Here is a 10171-nt window from a genome sequence, read left to right on the forward strand (position 1 = left end):
ATGCTGATTTTTCTACAATCAGAACACAGATCCTAGCAATGAACCCTACACCAGCGGCTTTTCAACTAGTATCACAAGATGAACAACAAAGAAACGTGGCAGTTGGGAAGAGACCTACTGTTGATGCCACGGCTTTTCAAGCTTTTGTTTCACTAAAACAACAATCAAGTAAGCCTAATCAAAAGGAAGGAAAAAGAAATGTTGGAGAACAAACTGAGCATTGTACTTTTTGTAGCAAAGACAGTCATAACCGGTATGGATGTTTTAAACTCATCGGATATCCGGATTGGTGGCCGGGAAAAGGGACCAAACGAGAAAAGACGAAACCTAGAGCCGCCTGTGTCGAAACTGAAAATAGCCCCATCCCGGGTCTAACCTGTGAGCAATACAAACAATTTTTAAATTTTTTTGCAGGTGGTGAAAATGGTGAAAAGGGGACAAAATCCGATACTACGCCCCTAGCAAACATGGCATCTGCCACCCCTACTGCTCACACGACAGGTAACAATGATAGAAAAGGTAAGTGGATCGTGGACTCGGGTGCCACGGACCATATTACACACAAGGCCTCGATCCTTGAAAATCAAAATAAAATTATTTACGAACCACCGGTTATCATTCCTAATGGTGAAAAGATAAATGTGGAAGGCAGAGGAGAGTATACCTTAGAAAGTGGGATGAAAATAAAAGGAGTTTTGCATGTTCCAAAATTCAATTGCAACCTATTATCCGTTAGCAAAATATCTAATGACCATCAATGTGCAGTAACATTTTTCCCGGATTTCTTTGTTATGCAGGGCTTGACCTCGAGGACATTGATTGGAGCGGGTAAGTGCAAGGATGGTCTCTACCAAATGGGGATGGTTGAAGATAAAAGACAAGCTATGATGACAACTATCGACATTTGGCATAAACGTTCAGGTCACGCTTCAAGTCCAAAACTTTCTCATATTGATTTACTTAAGAATGTTTCGATTAAAAATAAGGATTTGTTTTGTGATTCGTGTGCCAAAGCTAAGCACACAAGATCACCTTTTCCCATTGGCTCTATAAAAACTCATGAGTGTTTTGAATTATTGCATTGCAACATTTGGGGTCCATATCGTACATTTTCTATTTCACGTGCAAAGTATTTTCTCACCATTATAGATGACTATAGTAGGGCGGTTTGGATTTTCCTACTTAAACATAAAAATGATGCAAGTGGCTATTTGATAGATTTTCATAAACTTGTACAAACTCAATTTGAAAAGAATGTTAAAAGGATTAGACGTGACAATGGTGGAGAGTTCACATCAAACCTAATGCTTGAATTTTATGCCGATCAAGGGATTGTCCTAGAAACTACTTGCCCACACACCCCTCAGCAAAATGGGGTGGTGAAACGTAAGCACAGACATCTACTTGAAATGGCACATGCATTAAGGTTTGAGGCGAACTTTCCAACAAAGTTTTGGGGAGAATGCATATTAACCGCAACTCACCTAATTAACCGGTTACCTTCAGAAGTCATAGACAATAAAAGCCCCTACGAAATTCTATATAACCGCAAACCAGATTATAATTTTTTAAGGGTTTTCGGGTGCTTGGCATACTATAGAAATATAGAAACAAAAGGGGATAAATTTGAAATGAGGGGCAAACCGGGTATTTTTGTTGGGTACCCAAGGGGAACAAAAGGATACAAAATATATGACGTAAAGAATGGAAAAATTATTATTTCAAGAGATATAAAATTTGTGGAAGGGACATTTCCATTCTCTACCATTAACAGAGACGAAAATGAAGAAGTTTTTAAGTTTTCAAGCCATTGGGAAGACTATGATCAAAATACTAAAAATAAATCACAAAAAGAGGTTGAGTGTGATGGAGAGTTGGATGGTCCAGGCATAACAAATTTTAATCCATCATTAGTCCATGATGAAGAAATGAACAATAACATAAGCCCTCCATTAACCCAAAATGAAGAAAGCATCAATTTAAATCAGCCCACATTTGTCACAGCCCAACAACCTAGTGAAATAAATTGCCATGAAGAACAAGCCCATGAAAATGAGCCCACTGAAACACATGATGTTGAAATTATAAACGAGGGAATTGAAAATGAAGTTACAAATGAATTAGTTGAACCAATAATAGAAAAGAGAAACAGGACCCAACCGAGACATCTTGCTGACTACAAGGTTAAACTCCCCCCCTTGGGTAGACCATGCACAACCCGTCACCAATCAAGAATCCTCGACGGTACACCCTTTGGCTAATTTTGTATCTTATGAAAAGTTTTCTAACTCTCATAAAGCTTATCTTACGGCCATTGATTCGAACAATGAGCCTAAATACTTTGCTCAAGCCGTATAGGATGAACGATGGAGACATGCCATGAAGAAAGAAATTCAAGCACTTGAAGAAAATGGCACATGGAGTCTTGAAGAACTTCCGAAGGGCAAGTGTGCTATAGACTCAAAGTGGGTCTATAAGATCAAATACAAGCCAAGCGGCGAGGTCGAGAGATACAAAGCAAGACTAGTCGCAAAAGGTTTTACTCAAATGGAAGGAATAGATTACCATGAGACCTTTGCACCAGTTGCAAAGCTAGTCACTGTTCGTAGCTTACTTGCAGTTGCCGTAAAGAAGGATTGGATAATACATCAATTAGATGTTAACAATGCCTTCTTACATGGAGAGTTGGATGAGGACGTGTACATGAAGATACCTCAAGGGTTTTGCAAGAAAGACGAGACAAGGGTATTCAAACTAAAGAAGTCATTATATGGGTTGAAGAAAGCCTCTCGCAATTGGTACCAAAAATTCACGTTAGCCTTGATCAAAATAGGTTTTAAGCAAACCAAGATGGACCATCTCTTTTTATCTACAAAGATGGCGGTGCATGCATTACGGCTCTCATATGTGGACGATGTAATTATTGCGGGAAATAACCTTAAAAAAATTCAGCAAGTAAAATACTATCTCAACGAAAAGTTTAACATAAAAGATCTTGGGATCTTAAAGTACTTTTTGGGAATCGAAGTTGCACGTACACGAAATGGTCTCGTTTTAAGTCAAAGAAAATACATTCTGGACATTCTAGATGATTGTGGATTACAAGGATGTCGACCAAGCAATTTTCCTATGGAACAGAATTTGAAGTTACATAAAGATAGCGAGGAACCCAAGGTAGATGCAAGTCGGTATCGAAGACTTGTAGGGCGACTACTCTACCTACAAGCTACCTGACCCGACATTACTTACTCAGTTAACGTGCTAAGCCAATTTGTTGTCTATCCACGCCAAACCCACATGGACGCTGCTACCCGTGTCCTACGCTATTTGAAGACTACTGCCGGACAGGGGATCCTTCTTCCATGTGATGATGGAAGCACTCTCGTTGCATACTGTGATTCGGACTGGTTGGGTTGCCCATTCACTAGAAAATCGAGAACAGGATATCTTCTGCTTCTAGGTGGAGCACCGGTTTCTTGGAGGTCAAAGAAACAATCAGTTATATCTCGATCATCAGTCGAAGCTGAATATCGTGCAATGGCAGGCACGGTTAGTGAAATACTATGGATGAGATGGCTCCTACAAGCACTAGAGATGAAACAAAATGGGCCGACCCCTTTATTTTGTGACAACCAAGCCGCACGACACACTGCCAATAATCCCGTCTTTCATGAACGAACGAAGCACGTTGAAATGGATTGCTACTTTGTTCGTGAAAGGGTTGAGTCAAAGGAAATACGACCATCAAGCGTTCATACTAAGTCCCAAATTGCTGATTTATTCACGAAAGCCTTAGGAATGCAATAATTCCGTCTCCTACTTGACAAGTTAGGTGTTCAAAATCTCCACGCTCTAACTTGAGGGGAGTATAGAAACCTTAAATTATTCCCAAATTCCCTCACCGTACATTGACCATTAACTTGACCATGTCTCTTTCTTATTTTATTCTCCTGGTTATTAGGAGTGATTTATGTAACATACTGGCTATTAAAAGGCATGTACACAATTTGTATTTTATGTATCATTAATGATATACATCTCTTATCACCAAAGTTTTAAGCGAGCCACTTGATGGCCGCCTAAGTATTTTTCAGGTGTCTGTGACCTTTCGAGTTAACTCGTATAGTTAATGATGTATTAACTCGAGTCCTTTGGTTGAGACAAGGTTTCTTTATATAAACCATCATAGGTTCCTGGAACAAATACACTGAAAAATTTGGCTCATGCAAACACGCTCACGACCAGAAGATTTTCCAGGCTTTTCGACCTTACACACACCTGTGACCTGTTGCGGCTGTTGATCTCTGGGAGACAGGCAGGTTCACCTAGGTGGCCCGGAGTATGTTTTAAGGAACCTCTGTTCAATAGAAATTCTCGACCACTCCTATTTAGTTTTTGTTCGTTTGTGATTTTCCTTGTATTTTTCTTTCTACTTTGTATTGTAGAAATACACTTAAAATTTATTTTGTGAGCACGCTTCTCTATATAAACCACCATAGGTTCCTGAAACAAATACACAAATACACTGAAAAATTCAGTTCATGCAAACATGCTCACGACTAGAAGATTTTCCAGGCTTTTCGATCTTATGCACACTTGTTGCAAGTATGGTTCTGGTGCTAGGCTAGTCCCAGTAGTACTTTCTGTTGTGACTGTTGTACCCTGGGAGAAATACGGGTTCACATGGGTGGCCAAGAATCAATTTTAAGAGACCTCTGTTAAACAGAAATCCTCGGTTACTCGTATTTAGTTTTTGTTCTTTTGTGTTTTTCCTTGTATTTTTTTGTACTTTGTATTGTCATAGTGGTTTTCTGTTTCTTGTTATTTTTTTCCATGTAATGTAATATGATTAAATCTTTTATTAAGTTATTTTTTATTTTTATTATGAACGATACTCCTACAATTTTAAAACATATTTAAATATATCGATCATAATTTTTTTGTATTTTTAAATAGAGTTTGTTGTTTTGTTTTGTGTAAACCAACAAACTTTATAATCTACTCGACACGACTAAAAGACTTATGAATTACTTGTGAACGTTGATTATGAGGCATAAAATTTATTTAGTCGTGACGAGTAAATGATTAGTGAATGTGCTCGTTACGGTTAGTCTAAGGACACATGGCAAGTTCTAATTGGTTTCTACAAACTACTCGTCACAACTAATTTATAATACGTATTTTTGGAATTTCTTGCAAATGATACATAAAACTTGCAATTTGTTTTCATAAATGCTTATTTTGGGAATTTTCCCTTCTTTAAAACCTCTATCTTAGGGATTAAAAAAGAATATCTGAATCTTAAAACATCTAGAACGGATTATAGGACGCGTATTTAAATATGAGATTAATAGAATATATATTTTTTACGAGTTTGAATACGAATGTGATATTAAGTGATACCCTGCCTGATTACCTGAAATCATATATCCGAAAAATAATCATTTTATCTTGATCATCTACCTATAATATTAAAGCAACACAATCATTCCACATGTGATTCAACTAGAACCTCCAACACAATCCTTCCACATGTCATTCAACTAGACCCTACGCATAAACTGGCAAGTGTGCAAGTTTTTATTTTTACAATTTCCACTTCAAGAATAATAAAATGAAAAATATGTCGTTGTTGGTGGGAATCAAACTCATTATCTTACTTTTAAAATGTTTGTGGCTTACCGACTCAACTAAAATAAATTGATGGTAACCTTCTTTTTTTCTTAATTGATAAAGATTCACAACTTTCTATTTTTATTTTCTAATACAAATACAAATTATTCTTGCTAATCCATGTTTAGTTATTTAGTATAGCTTCATTATAATACAGCAAGCGGATTAAGTTGGGCCGAAAAAACTTGAGGCCTGACATTCTAAAGGGCACACCAATTTAGTTGTGCATTATGAGTTTGCCATTCATTTTGATTTAAGAATTGGGAAAACAGTTTTTTGTTGGATTTGCAGAGAAGCAAAGATCTTAAATAAACCCTAACCTATGGGTGAAGATAATCAATACGATCTGAATGCAAAGTGGGACGCCTGCTTGGATTTGGGCGTTCGTCGGTTCGTGTACTCGTCCGCCGCTGGTGCTTTTGCCGGTCTTCTTTTCTTCCGTAAGTTTATCAATTGTTAACTGACAAAGTATTTAGAAATTCAAATTATACAACTGGGCATTCAATATTATATTAGGGCACCAATTGTATGAAATTAAGAAATGCTAATACGTCAGAGGATGATAATGCTACAATCTAGGTTATGTTAGGTGCCTTTATACAAGTTGAAGTTATGTTATTTGTACTTCTTTTGATGTTTACATGATGATTATGCAAAGTGCTAAAGAATGCAATGAAACTGCCAAAATGTTTGTCTTCTGTTGTTCTTGAAATAATGTTACTATCAGCTTGTAACATTATCATCAATTAGCACCCACTAATAACTAATGCAACCTACCAGGAAATAGTTTTGAATGTGTTTTTTTTTTTTTGTATCATATACTCATTTTCAGATTGCTTAAGTATATAAGAATTAGAACTATGAAACTGTTACCTTTTGGTTTAATTTTATTTATTTATTTTTGGATAGATTACTTCCAAACTGAGTTCAATTAATCAGTTCAAGTTTTTTTTTTAATTTTTTTTATATATTTATTACAAATGTGTGTAAACAACTCTAAACATACATAAGGTCAAAACGGGCCTCCTTTTTTTTTTATAACAAAGGGTGCCTCAAAATTAGTCTGAAACTTTCAGAATTCGAGAATGGTGCCTCCATATTAGTCTGGAAACTTTCAGAACTCAAGATTTGTGACTTGATTTTAGGCGGGTCGTGACGCCTGGCAATTTTGAACCAACAATTTTATATTGGGTGTTTTGGAATTCAAATATAAATTTATGGGTTTACTATAATTTTCAAAGGATTAAGATAAGCAGAATTAATAAAAGAGTAAGCAGATCAAGATGGGTAGGATACAAGTCCTAGCGGTTCAGGCTGGGCTACTTAAAGACAGCTTCTATTAGTTTGTAATCTACCACAGCGCTGCTGCTGATGTCGCTTTTTTCATTTTCCCGTTATTCTTTTCCCCCTCTCGCTTCGTTCGTCTCCAATGGATTTAGTTACCTAAATGCTCCTGATGTTGTCATCTGCATTTACCTTGATTGTCCCTTCCATTTGATTTCGACAATTTAGAAACGCAATTGACCGATGACTCATGTTTCGTCCTTGGAATTGTAGATCTATCTGCATCTTTCGTATTCAGGTGATTCACATGTTGAATTTGCATATATTGATGACAAATGGGAAGCGTCTCCCATTTGTCATTTCTGTATAAAAATTGAATTTGTGGATCGTCGGAATACGGAAGAATGTAGATAGACTTAGAATTTCTGAGATGAATCAACTGCCAAATGTGTTTTTGTCTAAATCAAAAAGAGAGGACTGATCAAGGTAAAAAATATACCTTCACTCATAGTGATTAACCGACGTAAAAAAATATAGCGGCCATACCATTTAGATAAAGTTCTAAAACAACTTATTTTAACAGAACCCATTTAAATGCTACCTATTGAACACACTCATTTTGCGTTACCGACCAATGATTAAAATTTCTACCAAATTCAGTTACATGTAATTGAAATTATAGTTAAGAGATTCGTTTTTAATGATTTATGAATTTTAATATTTTACATCACATGATTAAACTTGATGTCATCACATGAGATTATGTAATGGTGCTAAATATTTGTACAGTTACGTAAGTTAGTACTGCTTAGCGTGTGAGCTGAGTTTGTTTCATGAAACTATGCAAAAAACCGTTTGGGTCAGCTTGTTTAATTTTTTTAACTAACGTAATGGTTTGAAATTTCCTGTTACACGGTGGGCATCGATTGCTTTTGGTGCTGGAGTGGGTATCGGATCTGCATACTCGGATTGCTCTCAGAAATTTGACGGGTCGACTCAAATATCTCCCAATGTTGTTGAGACACCAGCTGCTAAGGTAGGATTTTGTCACTATCATTAATGCCATCCTATAAGGTGTTTCTTGATCAAATCAATCTTTTATAAACCTGGATGTTTTTCTGCTATTTGTACTGAAATTTATACATTTGTACAATATTTTGATTAAAGTTTTTGCCATTTTTTCAGGACTGAAAAGAGGGGTTGGGGATTCATGTAGAAGTGTGATGGTGAAGGTTGTTGATGCTATGATCCAAGAATCAAGTGAAATGGATTTTGATTTATACAGTTTGTGTGAATTAGAAGAGTAATAATTGCGGCAATGCTACCTTGTTACATTAATTTACAAACATATGATGTACCCTTAAAACGGTTTTGACTTTTTGAAGTCAACATGCTTTGTTTGATCGGATGTTTGGTATGCATGTCGGGTGTCTAAAATATGGCTTTAACCCTTCAAACCGGTGAATTGGACCAAGTGGATTAAAACTGAAGCTTTTTTGTGTGGTTCTTATTTGAATTTGAAAAGGAAAAAAACTATCTTTGACTATGTAAGACCGACAACATGGTTTGTTTCTTAGAACTGATATAGCCTTTTAGGTTGGGTTGTTTTAATGAGTGAGTTTCAGACAAGCTAACATCAACTTAGACTTTAGTTGAGTCAGCCTGACTCGATGTTTTCGATTGAGCTTGTTTCTATTCGTCTCACCTCCATAGCTAGACCAACAATGTGTGGCACGACGACCAAAATACTAGTTCATGGTTCATTTCTTACTATATTGTTATGAGTGGTGTTTATTATTGTGTTTTGTAAAGTGACAACTTGTTATGCAATACTTAGAATTTGAGGTGGCAATATGAGTGGGTTGGGTTGGGTTGGGTTGGGTTGGATTTGAGTGATGGGTTAAAAAAGGATTTGGATCAGGATGGATTTTTAAAATAAAGGATTAGGATGGGTATAGGTCAAGATGGGTAAAGTTAATCCATCTTGACCCAAGTAATGGTTAAAATGCAAAGGTTTTCAAAAACTCCTTAAAAAAATATTCAAAAAATTTAATAAAAAATTAATAACTCAAAATATAAATAAAAAACGCAAAAACTAAAATAGCGTCCCCTCCGTCGTCCTCGTTCATTAAAAATAAAAAATAAATAAATAAATAAAAATTCAGTTTCGTCTCAATTTAGGTTCGGTTTTTTTGGGTTCATTTTTGCTTGTTTTTTCGTTTCGGTATCTATTCGGTTTTTGTTCGGTTTCAATTTCTCGGTTTTATTCGGTTTAGGATGGGTATGGGTAAAGTTAACCCATCTTGAACTAAGTAAAGGTTAAAATACAAAGGGTTTTAAAAACCTCTCAAACAAAATATTCAAAAAAATTAATAAAAAAATAAACTCAAAATATAAATCGAAAACGAAAAAAGCAAAATAACTAAAATGTTTCCCTCGTCTTTCTCGTTCATTAAAAAAAACTATGTTTTATCTCGGTTCAGGTTCGGTTTTTTCAGTTTTTTTTTGCTTCGGTTTTGCTTTTTTTCATTTCGGTCAGTTTCGGTATATGTTCGGTTTCAATGATTTCGCTTTTGATTTCTCGGTTTCTATTTGGTTCCGTGGGTTTTGTTTGAAATAAAATTGGATAAAGCTTGTTTTAATTCATTCTACCACATAAACAAACTCATTCTAACATATAACCAAAAGTCACTAGCATTTTCCCAACCCATCTTGACCTTCTTGTAAAATTCTTTTGATTCATCCTAACCCATCTCAATTTTAAAAATTATTCAAATTGACCCAAAACAACTCATTTGGGTTTGTTTTGCCACCCTTAAAATTATTTTTGTTAATGAAACTATAACAAGAGGAAAAAAGTTATTTTGTTTAACTAAAACCAGAATGTACTTTTTTTGTTTACAGCAACTATAATTAAATTTTGCTACTTTGTTTAGTCCCTAATGAAAGTATATTTCTTAAAATAACATGAACATGACATGATTTTAAACATAGTTTAAAAAGAAGGTTTTGTTTGGGTTAACTTTCCTGACATGTTTGATAAACAAGTCAGGCTGTAGTCAAATAAAATCAGTAGATATACTAGTTCGTTTAAATTTTGAATATATAGTTATAAAATATACAACTAATAATTTTTTTAGCAACAAACACACATTTGTTCTTTTGGAAGGTACTTTTGACAAATTTTCCCCTCCTAAGACTCTTGAAGCCAACA

This window comes from Bidens hawaiensis, unplaced genomic scaffold, assembly GCF_021521415.1.
Source record: "Bidens hawaiensis isolate Kalapana, Puna unplaced genomic scaffold, B.hawaiensis_p1.1 tig00031489_1, whole genome shotgun sequence".
NCBI lineage: Eukaryota > Viridiplantae > Streptophyta > Magnoliopsida > Asterales > Asteraceae > Bidens > Bidens hawaiensis.